This window comes from Corvus kubaryi, unplaced genomic scaffold (genome assembly GCF_017639235.1).
Source record: "Corvus kubaryi isolate FWS band 111438036 unplaced genomic scaffold, C.kubaryi_AGA036_p1.0 37334, whole genome shotgun sequence".
In the NCBI taxonomy this organism is placed as follows: Eukaryota; Metazoa; Chordata; class Aves; order Passeriformes; family Corvidae; genus Corvus; species Corvus kubaryi.
The window spans coordinates 18,995,955-19,012,418 of NW_024581108.1; the positions used below are offsets into that span (position 1 = coordinate 18,995,955).

General features: G+C 44.2%; 1 protein-coding gene across 1 annotated transcript in view; it reads right to left on the minus strand.

Annotated features, from left to right (window-relative positions):
* The window catches only part of AGBL4 (AGBL carboxypeptidase 4), a 585,664-nt gene that overhangs the window by 65,088 nt on the left and 504,112 nt on the right, over nucleotides 1-16,464 (minus strand). The gene's annotated exons all lie outside the window — the stretch shown is intronic.

Consider the following 16,464-nt stretch of genomic DNA (forward strand, 5'->3'; position numbering starts at 1 on the left):
ACACAGAGACTGGAGGATGAGGATGAGCAAGAACAGTGGCATTTGCAAGGAGACAGACATACAGCAGTCAGGCAGTGAGGAGACAGAATCCCACCAGGAGCTGGTGCTCAGCATCTCTGCTTGCCCTGCAGCAGTTTCTGAAGCATGAGGGTTCCTGCAAACTGGCTCCCACCATCCCTGCACCACAGCTCGGCTCTTTCAGGGCTATGGGGAGGTGATTGGATCCCTGCTCTGCCTTCCTCCAGCACTCCCCCTCCGCAGCTCATTGTCTGTTGATGCGCCAACTGTGGGTTTCCAGCTCCTGACAGGGTTAATTGGCAGGCCCAGCAGGGAAAATAAAATGTTTCAGCTCTGTGGTTGCTTTTTTTTGTCCTTTTTTGCTCATGAGGCTGTGGGAAAGTGCTGGCTCCTGAAGGGTTACAGAGCAAGCACAGCAGGTAGCCAGCTGCTCTAGATCTTTAGCATTTATTCCTGGCCCCTATTTGTGCCCCTTCATGCTGCTCAGGTGCATTTGGCAGACACACATCCCTGCTCCTCAAACCCAGGGCTATCGGGAGCAGAAGGCACAGGTCAGGACCGGGGGATGACCAGGGCCGAGGGGGACAAGCCAACAGGCACAGCCCTGGGCTTTAAGGCCCATTCTGCATCCAGCAGCAGGGGCTTCTGTAGCCCTTTTACTCTCCCTCTGAAGCTGGGCTTCAGCAGAGACAAAAGCCCCCTCCCAGCTTCTTCTCTGAAAGCACTCTCATTCCTTTTCCATTTTCATCTAAGTTTCCAATGAAGATTTATTACTCTGAGTGATTACTCTGTCAGCCAAATGAGCAGGGAATAGGAATATCCTTTCTTCTTGCATTCCAGCCACTAGTCTGTTTGGCTCTCAGCAAAAAGAGGAGATTTAGCATGATTTTAGTCCCTTTTTCTTGCAAGTGTTATTTATTTGCAGGCTGACAGCATGTGGGAAAACCCATCAAGAATCAGAACCCTGGGGCACAAAGCTGGGTTGTTATTCACCTATTTAAAACCTCAAAGGAATGGGGTGGTCAGTTAAGTGTAAGTCATGCAAAACTCCAAGGCAAAGACTCCCCATCAACACTGAAAACCAGTCAGATGTGGCATGAGAAGCAACTAACAACAGGCAAAGAGGGCGGCGAGGAGACAGAAATGTCAAAGCAGAAGACAGCAATAGTTTCCATCCTACACTCATAAAACATGAATTGTACACAGGATGACAATTGCCAAGGAGATGAAGCACGCACGGATATGCAAAGAGATTTTATCCAAGACCTATGAGATCAAGACTTATTTTTGAAGATCGGTTTATTGGGTTTGTTTTTGTTGTTGTGTTTGGGTTTTTTTCCCCTGGGATGGGTTGGGAGTGGGACATTTTTGTTTTTAATTTTCATTTCCTCCTAACAAGAATATTCCCCTGTCATGTGAGAATGCAGCTGCAGCAGTAACACCACACTATACCTGAATGACAAGGACACAAACCCAAATGTAAATAAAAAGAGTACCCAACTAGTCTGATTTTGGTGCCCACCTGTGAGAAATGCAAGTAACAAACAGATTGCATCAAAAAAAACAACCCCTCATGCTGGATTTCTGACATAACTGGTTAGATTATTAAAATGGTAATCGGTAAAAAGGGCAATTTCAATCAATCAACTTCATCTCCTAAGGAGAAGCCACAGGAGGGAGAGTGAAGGAGTCAGGAGATCTGGTTGTGCAGATTTAGGCAAATCACTTTGCTCTGTATGCCTGTTCCATTTTCCTTTTATCTCACTAGACTGTGTCCTAGCACTGTGTCATCGTCTAGACAACGCCATTTCTCCCATCCTGCATTTTCATCCAAGAAAAAACTGGGAGAGGAAAGGACAGGCACTGAGGCTGCAAAGCTCTTTACAGAGCCACAAACAGATTCAGATCCCCGCGTCTCAACATCCCTAGTCACCAGGAAATGGCCAGAAAACCCTCTGGCAAAATGTTCCTTTTTTTCTTTCCTTCTGTTGGTCCAACAGAGAGCGACAACTTGCTATTCCGTGAGCCCAAACACAGCACCCTGCTCGGGGGAGCCGAGGGCTCAGCCCCGCTGATGCTCTGTGCGTGTCAGCACAACACCACTTCTGCTCTCAGTTTGCTTTGACAAAATCCAGGAAAGGCAATGTTAAAAAAACCCCAACCCTGTTATGATGGCAGAGCCGAAAGCTGCTAACCAGGAAAGGCAGGGAGGGAAGGAGGGAGGGAGGTGGTGTGACCACCCCCAGGCCAGGCGGGGGGACGGCGGCGGAGCCACAGCCGAGCGCAGGTACCGTGACATCGTGACATGCGGAGCGACCCCTTCACCTCAGATCAAACACGAGGTCTCAAAAGGCCCTCAATCAAAACAGGGCTGAAGCATCCTGCCAAGGTCAGCGCAGACAAAGCTCACAGGGAAAACACAGCATTTTCAGAGACTGGCTATGCCAGCGAGGTTTGCCCCGCTCCCCTCAGGCCCCTCGCCAGGCTGCGGATGGAGCCGTGGGATGGGGTTCCCAAACTGCCTGAGCTGCAGAGCACACTGGGGAAATAAATGACAGAAACAATGTCCCTTTGGGTTCTTCTCTTTCTCTCCATATTATCGTGTCACTGTGCATGTCACCTTGTAATACTGGGTTATTTATCATCACTGAGTGCCTAGATTGGCCCTGCTAGAGAAAAATCAAAAAAAGCAGCAGGGGCTGGGGTTTGATGAGAAGGAAACAAATTCTTCCCTTCAAGAGCATGCAAACTTCTCTGCTACCCCATGCACACCCACACACGCAATCCCAGGCTGCTCCTTTCCCCTGCCAGCAGCTCCTTTCAGCCTCACGCATCCCTGCTCTTCTCCCTTTTCTCTGCTCAGATTCAGAGCCTCGTTTCTATGGATTTCTGTGTCAACTCCCTCAAGGATATTCACTGGAATGGACACATTTACAGGATGACTAACGTTCTGAAAGCAGGTGGTGCTATTATAGTCATACAAAAGCCACCTATTTTTGGCGCCTCGTGCTGTCATCCTGTTAGGCTCTGCTTTGCTTTGCCTCGTTATTGTACCAACTTCTCAGCACTGTTACTCTGGGCCGCTCCAGTTCCAGCTCTGTCTGCGGAGGCCTGATAGAGGGGCATCTTTGTTCACTGAAATGGTGGCTTGGAGCTTCCCCACACAAAGAGAGGCCTGCAAGTTTCTTTTGCTGTCATCATTCATTTCCTTCATGAATCTTGAGAATGTACTTAAAAGTTCTGGTGTATGTGCATACCTAATGTATGCATGCACTCACGCATATAAATTTTCCTATGCAGAGCAGCAGCCTGAAAGCGAAATGTTAGAAGTTGACTATATTCACTTTATCCTTATGTCGTATTTCAGGTAATCACTTTGAAAGTCACCAGGTTAATTTTGAGTATTGTCTGTGTTCTTCTATTATGTCCGTTCGCATAAAGTGCTTTAAAATCTCAGCTTGCGTTGGCTGGAAACTCTTAGCTTGTCTCATTTCAGTTTTTGGCACGTGGTCTTACCTGTCCCTGCACTCCTGGGTTTGGTTGGTAGCACTGCAAGGGTGCTGTATTTATCTGCAGCCACAGATCATCTCTGCCTGAATTCCACCTAACCACCCAGCACTGAGAAGGAAAGTGAGATGGAACACAGGCACAGGGTTTAAATAAAATCACATTATTAGCAGTCACATTTCCCAACCTCTATTCTGAGACCTTACTAAACTAATAGTGAAATGACCAGGAAAAAACAATGTCAGCATATGGCAGTTTAAAAGTGCATATAACAGAGCAGAGACCACTGCAGCAAGATCCTCATGCAGACCAAAACCACCAGAATCTCCTATGTCCTTTTCACCTTGAAGGGAGAAGCTGGATTTTCACTTTCAGCTTGGCACTTTACAAAACCTGGCAATCTTGGCTCCAGCTCCTCTTACTCCTCATAAAGGCAGTGGAGGGCAGTATAAATTGTGTATGTGCTTCCCAAAGTGGTTTATGCCAATCCAGCTCGCGTGCAAGGGATTTGCATTCAGAGGGCTTACAATAAGTACAGAATTATTAATACAGTGTTGCACTGGATACTGAGCTGAGGCACTGCTTGTAACCAGGGAAAAAAACCACTACCCTTCTGCTGTAAAACATCTAAATGGGAATCAGGCTCAGTCTTGTCTCACAGCGTAAATGTCCTGACCTGCTGTTCCCTACTTTGTAACACAAATTCAGCTATAATCAATTATGGCTTGAAATGTTTCTTAAACATAGAGAAAAATCCAAAGCACATGCAAAGGCCTCTGATGGTAACTGATGTGATAAAGCAGTGCAGGAAACTCCTTTTTCTTAAGGCTGATTTTACACGCCTCTGCAGACAGATGCAGTTGCTGCGCTGTGTACTGCTAACCTTGAACTGACATTAACAAGTGTATCCAAACTTTCCCAGCCAGGATGGGGACTTCTCTGACAGCTGCTGCACATTCCCCTCTCCCCTCATTTCATCACTAGCTATCTCTTGGTAATCGACAGAGGTCAAATCTAGATCCCACTGGGATTCACGGTGAAAACTATTGACATCAACAGGTCAGGAATAGCCAAGAGAGGATTTATACAACAGAGAGCAGGGAACATGAGCAGGGAAAGGCCACCCCAATCTCAGCTGGCATAAATCAAGATAGATACAGATTTACAACTGATAAGGCAGGGGAAAGAAGACAAAAGAGAAAAAAATATCATTATTTAATCAGCTCAGACGCAAACACAATCTCCTCACAGCCCTGGGTCACAGGAAAGCTCAGACCTAGCCAGGCTGCTGCAATAGGGATGCTCCGTGTCCTCCAACCGCTACTGCCGCCAGGGCAGTCCGGACACAGAGGGGAAGCAAAGGCAGAAAAAACCTGCTTTGTTCCTGATTTTAGCAACCATCAGGAAAACATGCCCTGCTCTCAGCCGGCTGCCACGGAGGGATGGCACGGTCGGTGCCAGAAGAGGGCACTTGAGCTCCAGCAAGCGGGAGATGCGCGGCACCGCTCCGGCAGGACCAGCCCCGCCTGCGACACGGCCACGGGGATGCGCGAACAGGCATCGGGCTGGTGCTCCCGAGAGGCGGCACCGAGTGCTCTCCCCGCTGGTTTTCCTGCCTCGGGGCTTCCTCGAGTCCCCTCATGAGCAAAGAGCTGGACCTGGTGCTCCTGCATCACACAGGTCCCTAACCCGGGTTCCTCCAGCAATATGGATCATGTGCCAGCTGAAATTCTCTCCGTGCTGGAGCATTTTGTGGTCACTCCTCCAGACAGACCCTCTGGAGTGCAGTAACATTTACACTCCCTCCAGCCTTGCCCCCAGCAGAGGCATTTCTTGAGTCCCTTTCCTTTGCTCAGCTGCCTGTTCTCATCAAACTTGCCCAAATTTAATACCGCTGAGAACTCTTGTTGGTTGAAACCAAAAAAATAAGGTCAGAAGTTTTGGGGTGAATGTATATGAAACAAATGCCTACTGCCTGGCAAAGCATCCTAAACACAGAGGCTACCTGCTTCTCCCAGCTGTGTCATCTGGTTCAAAACCAGACTGGTCTCCCTACAAACCTTACTCACTGAAGCACATAAACTGCTCCCATCCCTCCAGGCACAATGTAATCAGCCATGCCTCATCTCCTTAGAAAACTCCTGACAACAAAATTTCACAGCTTATGCAAAAACCTGAATTATAGGCAAGAAAGGCCAGAAGAGAAGAAGAAAAACAAACTGAATGATACAGCAAGTATGAGAATTTAGGTCTTGTTTTGAAAGCTTTGTTTCTTTTCTGTGGTGTTCCCTATGACAAATATGAAGCCATTTTCTTGCTTGAGATAGGTGAGCACAAAGTAATGGCGAATGTATCTGAACCAGTCCATAAACTCCCCCTGCATCAATCTATACCGTCTAAGTGGCTGCCTCAGAGTGCTTAGCCCTCTGCATCCCAAAGGTTTCCAGACACATGAATAAACCAAGCACGGATAAACCAGGTCTGAAGGTCTGTTTCTCAGATGGATCTGGCAGCTGCCTTGGTTTATTGGCAGCTCATTTATCATCTCAAGAAAAATATTGATGGTTCTAGAGACACAGGCCCTTTCTGTGTCCTGGCTGAAGGAAAGCTGTCCTTCTGGGCAGGCTTTGGAAAGAAAGTCAATGCAATAAAATCTGCTTGGCAGAAACGTGAGGGATGTGGTGCAAAGAGGAATCATTAAGTAAGGAAGAAGGAGCACCAAGATGATAACCCTGTTGGCCCAGAAATAGCCCAGTCTCAAATCTTCACAGTATTACAGCAAGAATATGAGATTGTGAGAGTGCTAACAGGCACAGCCATGGGCATCTTCTCAAGTGGAGCTGTCACTGCTCCACAGGAAGAGACAAAGAGCCTGAAGCTGTGTTCTGCCAACAGGATCAGCCACTTAGCAGACCTGGAAGAAATTTTCAGAAGCTCAATGATGAAAAGGCTTGAAAACAGGAATAATGGGGCTGAAGTCCTGGAAACTCTCTTCTGCCCTTGGGCTGGCAGAATCATGCAGTCCTGACTCCACATAGGAGCGTTGGACATCCAGCTGCCTTTCTTGTAGAAAGACACCAGGAAGACAACTGGAGCCTCCGAGCCATTTCCATTACCTAACTTGATTAGACCAGCTGCATTCCACTTGAACAACGTATTTAAGGCTTTACTGAAAGTAATATTGAGATCTGTCATTTATTGATGTGGTGGGAAGAGATCTCACTTTGCACATGTCCCCCCAATATTGCTCCAGCCAAATGTTTACAGAAGCCAGTCCAGTGTAAGCTTTTGCCACATGTGACACTCCACTGCCCTGCAGATCTTCTTTGCTACATGAGAGGTCTTGAGCAGTTAACCTTCATAGTGGATTTCTAGAGGGACGGGATGATGGAGAAAAGATGAATGGATTGTCACCTATCATTAGGGTTTTTTATGGCATCAGATGGCAGTTGCTGGTTTAATAAGGATTGCTTAGTTTCAGAAAAAGAAAAAAACAGCCTGACAGGATCATGAAGGCAACCTGACTGTGGGAGCACGTTATCCAGAAGTTGGTTTGCTGGGAAGAGTGATGCACTCCAATCATAATGACAGAAAGCAAGGTATTTGGGATATTGCAGTTTTCAAAAATGTAATCCCTCCAACAGGCATTGGTTGCCAGATTCTTTTAACCAGATGACCAAAAACTCCAGTCTATGCTGAACAGAAATTCAATTAATTTAGGAAATTTTGAATCCCTCCTAAATACTGGGAAAAAACAAGAGGATAGGAGAACAAGCACAGTGCTAAGTGTATCAGGAACTGAACACATGATGCTTACAGTCTGTACTCTCAAACTGAAAGCTTTATTTTTCATTTGGTGCTTGTATCTGCTGCTCATGTGACCAGGGTGGGATTTATCCTGAATGCAAATAAAAATCCCACAAGAAATACCACTGGAGTCACTGGAGTTGATTCTCCATTACTTGGCAGCTCAAACAGTTGTCTATAACTAGAGAAAAAATGTAAGATGACAAACCAGCTCTTGACATGATTACCTGATCTGGTAATTTTCTGCTTATGATGTACAGGGTAAGTAGTCAGCAAATAACTACCTCAGCTATGAAATTTCAAACGTGAAATACGGGTGGCTGATGGTCAATGCTGCTCCCAGGGTACAGTTAGGAATCACATAATAAAGCTTCCAGGCCAAAAGACAAAAGAGAATAAAATAATTATTTAACCAGCTCAGATGCAAACACAATCTCCTCATAGCCCTGTGTCACAGGAAAGCTCAGAGGTAGGCTTAAAACAAACAAGTTATTAGTAAGATGTGGAAATCCATAACAAGGAATGTTGTGGATGCTAAAAATGTATACAGGCTCATGGGAGACACATCCATTGACTATTAGCTCAGATATAATCAGTGTGTGGGTCTTGCTCTCTTCTCACAGGTAACAAGTGACAGGACTAGAGAAAATGGCCTCAAGTTGCCCCAGGGAACATTTAGGTTGGATATTAGGAAACATTTCTTCACAGAAAGGGTTGTAAGGCACTGGAGCAGGCTGCCCAGGGAAGGGGTGAAGTCACTGTTCCTGGAAGGATTTAAAAGACACGTGGATGTGGCACCTGGAGACATGGTTAGTGGTGGGGTTGGCAGTGCTGGGTTACTGGTCGGAGAGGTCTGTTCCAACATAAATGATTTAATGAGTCTAATATCTCTGTCTCTGGGATCCCCAATCCACTAATTGCTCGAAGCCAAAGAATGTTCAGGGAAAATAGTTACATGCTTATTCTGTTATTAAATTCTTCTCAGGCACCTTATTTTGACCTCTGTCGGAGACAAGACACTGCAGAGGACTGGTTTTGATCTGAGCTGATTTGGCTGTTCTCTTTTTAAGAGACATGAGAGAATGAGACCCACCCTGCTCTTATCAAAACACAAAAGTTACTGAACACTAGATCAAAGCTGCAGGTTATCTTTAGTTTCTGCCTGAGACATGTACAGGCTTTGTTTTTCTGAACTGTGGACAAAGTTTCACCTCTAGGTGACAAGAAACCCAGCTGGCTTGGGGTGGGCCTGTACTGGCCTTGGCTTGGATGTGTATTCTCATCACCTGTGAACTGAAACCTGACAGGTTTCTGGCCTCTTTCAGCAGAGATTTGATGGGGAAGATGCAATCTGATTTTCAGAGTGCCACAAGATATCCTTTGTTAGGGTTTGCACAGATGTTAGGGGTAAAAGTGTATAGAGAAAAGGAAAGTGAAGGCTCGACTCACCAGGGACAAGCTCAGAAAGGAAAGGAGATGTTGGATCTGTTTCCTGTGACTTTCATGCCTACTGTCCTCCTCTGGTTTCTAACAACAGACATGCAGCTGTCCCTACTGGAGAGATTAATTGTGGTCTCTCTGCTCATTCAGCCAGCTATTTTTCATGAAACTCATAGGAATGTAATATCTCTGAGACCTTTATCACTGTCAAATTCAGTTGCAATTGGTCAAGCAGCTGAGAAAGACGGACACACAGACAGACAAGAGGCTTGTTTCTTTGCAGAGTTTCCTAAAAAACCATCTCTTATGCCCTTCCAGAATGTTGGTATTTGGGACTAAAGAAGTAGTAGTTAAAAAATAGCTTCTGCTCCCACCCTAGAATTGCCTTTAATCAACAAGAAGTTCTGCTGAGCCTTTAGGTAGCAAAATATGAAAGAAAGAAGGAACAGTTTGGGTGAAAGACAGTAAAAAGTGAACAAAACCACAAGACTGGGTGTGTCTGGTCAGTGAAACACCTCCTGAAAAAAGCCCAATGAGAGGACAGAAAGGCCTGGGGTAGGGGTAGTGACCGAAATGTCAACGAGATGGTGAGGACACAGACAAGGCAGGCACAGGGGAGAAGACTCAGCCAGAAGTGAAGAGACACAGACAAGAGGAGAAAGAAGACAAACATGGAGACACACAAACACCACCACAGACTGGTAGAAAAGGAGAGACATTTCTCAGGGACACTGCAATTTGGCTGTTTATTGCTTTTTGAAAAACACCTCATTCTTAATGGCTTTTTTCTTTTCATCCCCACTGACATTTAGGAAAGCTTCAAAGCACAGCACTGTCTAAAGCCCTTTCCTAACCTAAGTCTCCAACCCACAGACATTACTCTTTAGTTATAATAACCACTCCCCTCAGACATTTCCAACAAATTGTTAATATCTTTTAAGCCCTGCTCTCCATTGCCTTTCAGATTAGCCTTGCCCTTTCCTTTGCACTTAAGTTTAGCAAGTGTTACTAATAGGAATTTAACATTTACCAAAGAATTATTTTAACTACGGATCTAATAGCATTTGTATGGTGTTCTGAGCACCCAAGAGCCTCATATCAGTTCTATATGCTTAGTTTTGTCTAAGTTGCTTCTAAGAAAAAGATAAAATACAAGCTTATGGAAAAGAAAGTTCATAAGAGAGGCATTCAAACCCAGGAAAGCCAGTTCCAAAAAGGACAGCAGCAGTGCCTGGAGAGAGCTTTCCCTTTTTTGTATCATCCAAAGCCCTTCAGTCACTCATGTGATCAACTGCACCTTCCAACCATTCAGCAAAAGCTTGGTCTAAGTGCTGAGTTGAAGTTTTTTTTTTTCCTGTGTACAAAAGAAATACTAATAGAAAAATGCAACGATGTTTATTATTAACTGGCAAATTTTATGGGTTTTTTTTAATACACTACCATCGAAACCTTTTCGAATTAGGGAGTTTTGTTCATGCAGGCCAAGAGTCATTGATAGCTTGAGTGGAAAGCACCGATGAGGCTTTAAGTCAGCAAAACCTCAATGACAGTTTGGCACCAGCAGCATTCAGTGTCTCAACAGAGACCCCAAAGGCTGCACTGGATGAGACCATTTTTAGAGCTGGGCTTATGAGGATCAGTCTTCCCAGCCCTACCTAGGCTGAGGAGCACATCCTGTGCCAGCAGTGAGTTGAGGACAGCTGGCGGGGTGCAGGGATGGTATTTGCACATGTGTCTCTAAGGTGCTCATGCTCCAGCTGCCCACAAGGTCCCTGTTCCTGAATACAGATGTAAATATTGACAGCTCTCAAGTCAGCCTGTCCAAATTCCCTTGTCCAGGCTCACAGCTACTCAAGTCTTCCTGCTCTCCAAAGAAGGCAAACTCCTGTATTCAGGTCTGAAACCGACTTGAGAGCATTTCTATATATCTGGATATGCATCCTGCTTATATCTGTTCTTTCCCCTGTACCTTGGTATCCCTGGGAAAGAAATCTGTGTGCACAAGAGGAAGGAAAAGGTAACTGGAATCATGTGGTTAAATGGAATAATTTTGAAGATGTCTTCCAAGACTGATATTCTACTTTTAAGCAAAAAAAAAAAAAAAAAAACCAAAACAACAACAAAAAACCACTATAATACACTTTCCACTTTTATAGCATCTTTCATCTGAGGCTATCAAAGCACTTTGAGATACAGATCCTAAGAAATCCATTACAAAAATTATACATATTCTTAAGCTGACTGTAGTCACTTCCCTTAATTTCCATTTCCTTACTGATACTTCCAGACAGTGTTTGCATAGATTGATGCAGTCAGTGCTACAGGCAACTAGATAAACAAATCTACATACAAATATAAACTCTCCCCCACAAACAGCCTCTCTTACAGGAGTATTTTTGTGCAGCATTGTCCACTCCACTGAACCCTTTGAGAGAATGAGCTGTGCACACTGCAACACCATGTATTGCTTTGTACTTTCATTCCACTGCACTTCATTAAACAGAATTTCACTGTTTCTTAATTTTCTTTGAGCAGGTCCCACTGTATATACCCGATATGAACAAACACACAGATTCCTTCTGGGTATGAGCCAACAGCTGCAACCCTGAAAAATATCAGCTTCTTATATCATTAACTGAGTTTCCATGGTGCCCTGGGGCTGAGATATTGATGCTTGACAGCATTATCACTATAAAGTAACTTTACAACTCTATAATTTAACTCTATGCTTCCAGTAATATTAAGAGCATTTGAAATTGTGGCTGTAAACCTTGACACTTTCACACAGACTGGGGAGCTGAAAAGAGTGTTTTGTTTCCTCTCCTCCAAACCAGCCCTAAACATGGTACTAAGAAAAAACCAAATACTGGAGAGAAGCTGTGCAAGGAGATCACCCTTATGAAAACCTGCAGGATTAGGATTAATGCCACCTTTTGCAACACACAGGAAGGAGCCTGTTTCTAGGAGCTTAGCAGAAGAAGAAGGAAGGTGTAGACCTCTGGATGCCTTTTCCTGAATATGAGCCTGATTTACTTTGAAACCATCTTGGCAAGAAGCTCTAACTGAAGTTCAAACCTAAGCCACACTGGATAACCTCTGCAGAGCTCCCTCAGCTTTATCAGCACAGCTTTTCATACCTCATTGGCTTTTGCTAGTAATGTTGTCTTTACTGGCTGGGAATGAACCTGCAAGGGCCATAATCTGTCTCATGAGGATCTTCTCTTAAGGATATCACTAACAGAGATAGGAGGATCAGGACAGGCACTTGCCAAAAAAAGAAATGTAAAAAAGCCCAAAATAGCCAAGTACATTTGCCCTAGGGGACTGGCAGGTACATGAAGCTCTAAAAGTTACAGATGCTTTTGCTGGAATTGTAGTTTGCATACAGATTTCTTTTCCCCAGGACAGGCATTTACTGAGATCCAAGTACTCTTTAAAAGGAATCTGGATGTAACAAATGACTGTTTCCTCCAGGGATTTAACTTCTCAAGTCCCCAGTCAAGCAGCAGGCAGATATTCTGCTTGAAGTTAAGAATTAGAATGAACCCAGTTGGTCTCTGTGTCGAGAGTCCAGGGTGTGAGCTCCTGTTAGGCATCTGAAGAGATTCTAGTCAATCCAAGCCTTCATTCTGTGGCTGTAGCCACATAAATACATCTTTATGCCCACAAACAAGAGAGAGTTCAGCAGTGCACCTTTGGATGGGGTCCTTCTCCACCTGGAGGAAGCTTGAAATTAAGATTAAAATACACAAAAAAAGCTATGGACATGCTGACATTTGTGGTGACCACCCATCTCAATGATTATTCTCCCCTACAGCTACAGTCATACCAGTTCCTGCCAGGTCTCCATCATTTCTGCCTTCCTGCCTCATGGCTGGACTGTGGAAGAGTAAAACCTTTTATTCTCTGTTATGGGCTGCCTGCTTTGCAGCAAGGATCCAGTTCAAACCCTCTAAAAAATGAACCAAATAGATTTTAAAGCTGTTGATGTGAGAGTCCTTTTCTGGCTGCTCTCAGGTCAGACTGTGATGGCTGCTGTTCACAGCTGTAGTGAGATATTGGAAAGCACCAGTTCTGTCAGAGCAGGGCTCAGCCCTGCAGCTGGGGATTCATCCTGCCTCCCCCTCTTTTATCCCTTGTTCCCTGCCCAGCTCTGAATCGAGGCAGCTCAGCAGCTGAGCTGCTGGTGCTGAGTGTTACAGAACAGTTTACAAGCCTCGTGTCATAAGCCCTGTAAATGCCTAGTAAAACATGGAATTTAATGGAAGCATATCAGCTCATTTTAAAGCTCCTTCACCTGGTGCTGAGCTAACTGTTGTTGTGCTGCCTTTTTTAATCAGTTACCACCAAATGTGTGCATGTGTGAGGAGGGTTTTAAACATTTCTCTGTCCACTTCCAGGCGAGCAACAGACAAGCCTACAATCCTCTTATTATGCCCTGGAAACAGAGTCCATTCAGTGTTATCTGCAGCACGTGTTATCGTAGGGTTTTCAGCAGAGCTTACAGAACAGACCCCTAATGTTTCTCACACTCCAGGTACGTATCAGTTACACACAGACCTACCAGGTGCTCACACACCTCTGCAGGAATGTCTGACAGGACGTTCAGGAAGTGCTTTGTTTGCTGATGCAGTGCTTTGTTTGCTGGATGAAAATACAAGAGGCACTCCAGCAATAACTGTTACTGATATCATGCCATATCGAGGCCTGAGACATTGAGGCAACCATGTTAATTCTCTATGCTAGAAAAAAGGCCAGAAACTCAACACTCTGCATGATGTTGTCCCACCATTTATGCCCCAAACATATACCCACTGCACGGGCTGAAGGAAGGCACTTCCCTCCTGGATTTCGTTTAAATACTACAGCCTCAGTAGCGAATTTGTGTTTCTAGAACATTCCAGGTGTCATCCTCTAAATTCTGAACCAATTCATTTAGAACACAGTCAGTCATACTATCTGGAGTAATTTAAAACTGATTTCCACTTCTAATGATACCTTCCCATCCTTTTTTTCTTACTTTCCTTACTGAAAAAAGTTACTGTCCACATTAACAATGTAAGAATTCAAACACTTAGATTGAAAGTCTGTCTTCCATTTTCATGCATGTAAGGTATCCACTTATCTCAAAAATTACAAAAGTACGTTTCAGTCAGTCACACAAATCTGGACAAAATGCATAATCTCGTCCAATGTAAGAATATATCTATTGCAGTCTCACACAGAGGTTTGTATGGATCACAGAGTTAGAATGTAAAAAACCTGGACAACATGAAGAGATAAAAAACCCACCAACAAACCTACTCGACTTACACAATGGCATGAAAGGGAGTAGTACTGTGATCTTATTTGCTGTAAAGAAAAGAAGCTGACCGGTATCATTACTTGTCACCAGTGCAAACACAAGTCTGGTCAGAGTTTGTTCAGTTTTCCTACCTGTCAACAGAAACTGCATTAGGCCAAATTAGTATTTTGCGGAATCTGGAGATCCTAATTTGTTCTCTTCTCTAAAAGGAGCCAGTATGACTAGTTCTGGATGAGTGATCTGCTTTGTAGTCTCTTTTCATGGTCATGGGTGCCCTGAATTTGGGGCTGAATCTCAGTCTGCACTTGCTAATCCACCAGTAGAAGCTTTGAACAATCCTAGCCTCCCTGATCCTGTTTCTATTGAAAGGAAAGAGAAAGGGAAAAAGGAGAAACAGAAAATAAAAAATGGAAAAGAAAAGGAAAAGGAAAAAAAACTCACACAACCAAATAACATCACAGTGGGATGAACAAAGTCCTAAGAAATACATCTTTAAGGCAGATTTCCAGAATACCCACCCTATCAATTCACAGTTCTTGGGCTCACTGTATTTTCTTCATTTACTTGCTTGAGTTGCTGCCTGCATGTAAGTAGATAGTTAATAGAAACAGCCCTGTCCTTGGAGGCCAATCTGAACTGACTGCCTGTGTCTTTGGTTCAGGTCCATTAAAAAATCTGAGCATTAATTAATCACTGACTTGCAAATAGCTTGGAAGGGCTGTTCAGGCTAAATTGGAACATTCTGCAATTGTTTTACTTTCGGTCATAGGCACTTCAGTGATGTGAAACTTCCTCCCCTGCCAGGATAGGATGTGCATAAATCCAGTGGCTACTCCTGTGTTGGATCAGACCAGTCTAGAGACTATTTCAAGCAGCTCCATTTCTTTCACTAACTAGAAAACCGCACAAATGAGGAAGAGATCTCATAGGCAGCGCTCTGGATAGAATTCCTCCATTGAAAAGGAAATAATCAAACCTTCCAGGGCAAAATGCCAGTGGAGAACACTCCATGTGCAAAGAGCCTCCCCTGCTTGCTGTCTGCCAGGCCAATCAAAACCTCCTTCTCCTCCTTTTCCACTCAGCTGGGTGAAACCCTAACTGGAGAAACCAAGCTGCTGCTTGAGCTCTCCCTACACCAACTCCAAGGAGGGTCGCTGATCTGGAGTCTGTTTTCTGTGCTCCAGCTGCTGATGGGATGAACAGAGAATGGAGCATCTCTGCCTGCAGCAGGCAAGGCAAGGCAAGGCAAGCCAAGCAAATGGAGATGTCAGACCCCACAGGTGAAACTTCTGCAATGTGAAGCACAAACCAGAAATCTTTATGGAAAAGGAAACTAAGCCAGTGTGATCTACAAGTCATGAAGGAAAACGTATCCAAGGGAATCATGATCTCATGTGTACAGGGGCTCTTTCCATTCCTTACTGTCAAAAAACTGTTCTAAATAAATAAGGAAGAGCAATAAGCAGTTGTCAGCACAATGAGCACAAAGTGAGGAAGAAAATTAAAGGTGAAACTAAGGCAGAGGTTCTTGAAACACCAAAATACCAACTTAAGAAAATAAATACCTAAACCTAACAGGAACAACATTTTTTTTCCACAGTGGCAAGATATACTACATTTGTGTATGTTGCAAGAAGCTTTTCCTTCAGTTAACTTTACTGGGCAAAAAAGAGCTTCTATTCCAAATGCTCAAGCCTGGTAAGTCACTTTAATATATTCATCTCCCTCCTTCCCCCAAATTTCACTTTCAGTGGAGAAGTCAAACCAGAAAAGCCCAAATGACATACAATTCCTTTCCCTGCTCCCCATTTCTCGCTCTTATTCCCATGCAGAGAGCCCATATATGTGGATGGTGAAGAATTATGTCTCATATGAAAATTTCTCCCTTGCTACCCCCAACTTCTGAAATACAGTGGAGAGGTAAATAGGCAATCACAGCTAATCTCTCTCCCTCTACAGTGTTTCTAAACCTGTGGAAATTTCAAAAGCTGCCAAGATAGAATGACAAAATGAAATAACATACCCAGCGTTGAAGCATGGGCACGGGCTGTTTGATTGAGCATGGTGACAAAAAGAAAAAGAAAAGCATAAAAGCAGATCATAAGACCAGTCAGAACAATTCTACAAATTGCTGATACATTGAGATAGCCAGATGGATATGTGTTTTTTGAGACACTGCTTCTATTTGAGCACTCAAAAATGCCAACAACTTTGATGGTTTTGTTTTCACAGTTTGACTTCCATTTCTTTGTGTACTGGCATCGAAGATTTGTCCTCGAGGCAGATGCAGAACCGAATGGATCCCTTTGGCTGCAGTTCAAAGGCAGAGAAGATATTTTACTCAGTACCAAAGATGCACTCTCAACTTGCTATTAAAACAATAACAC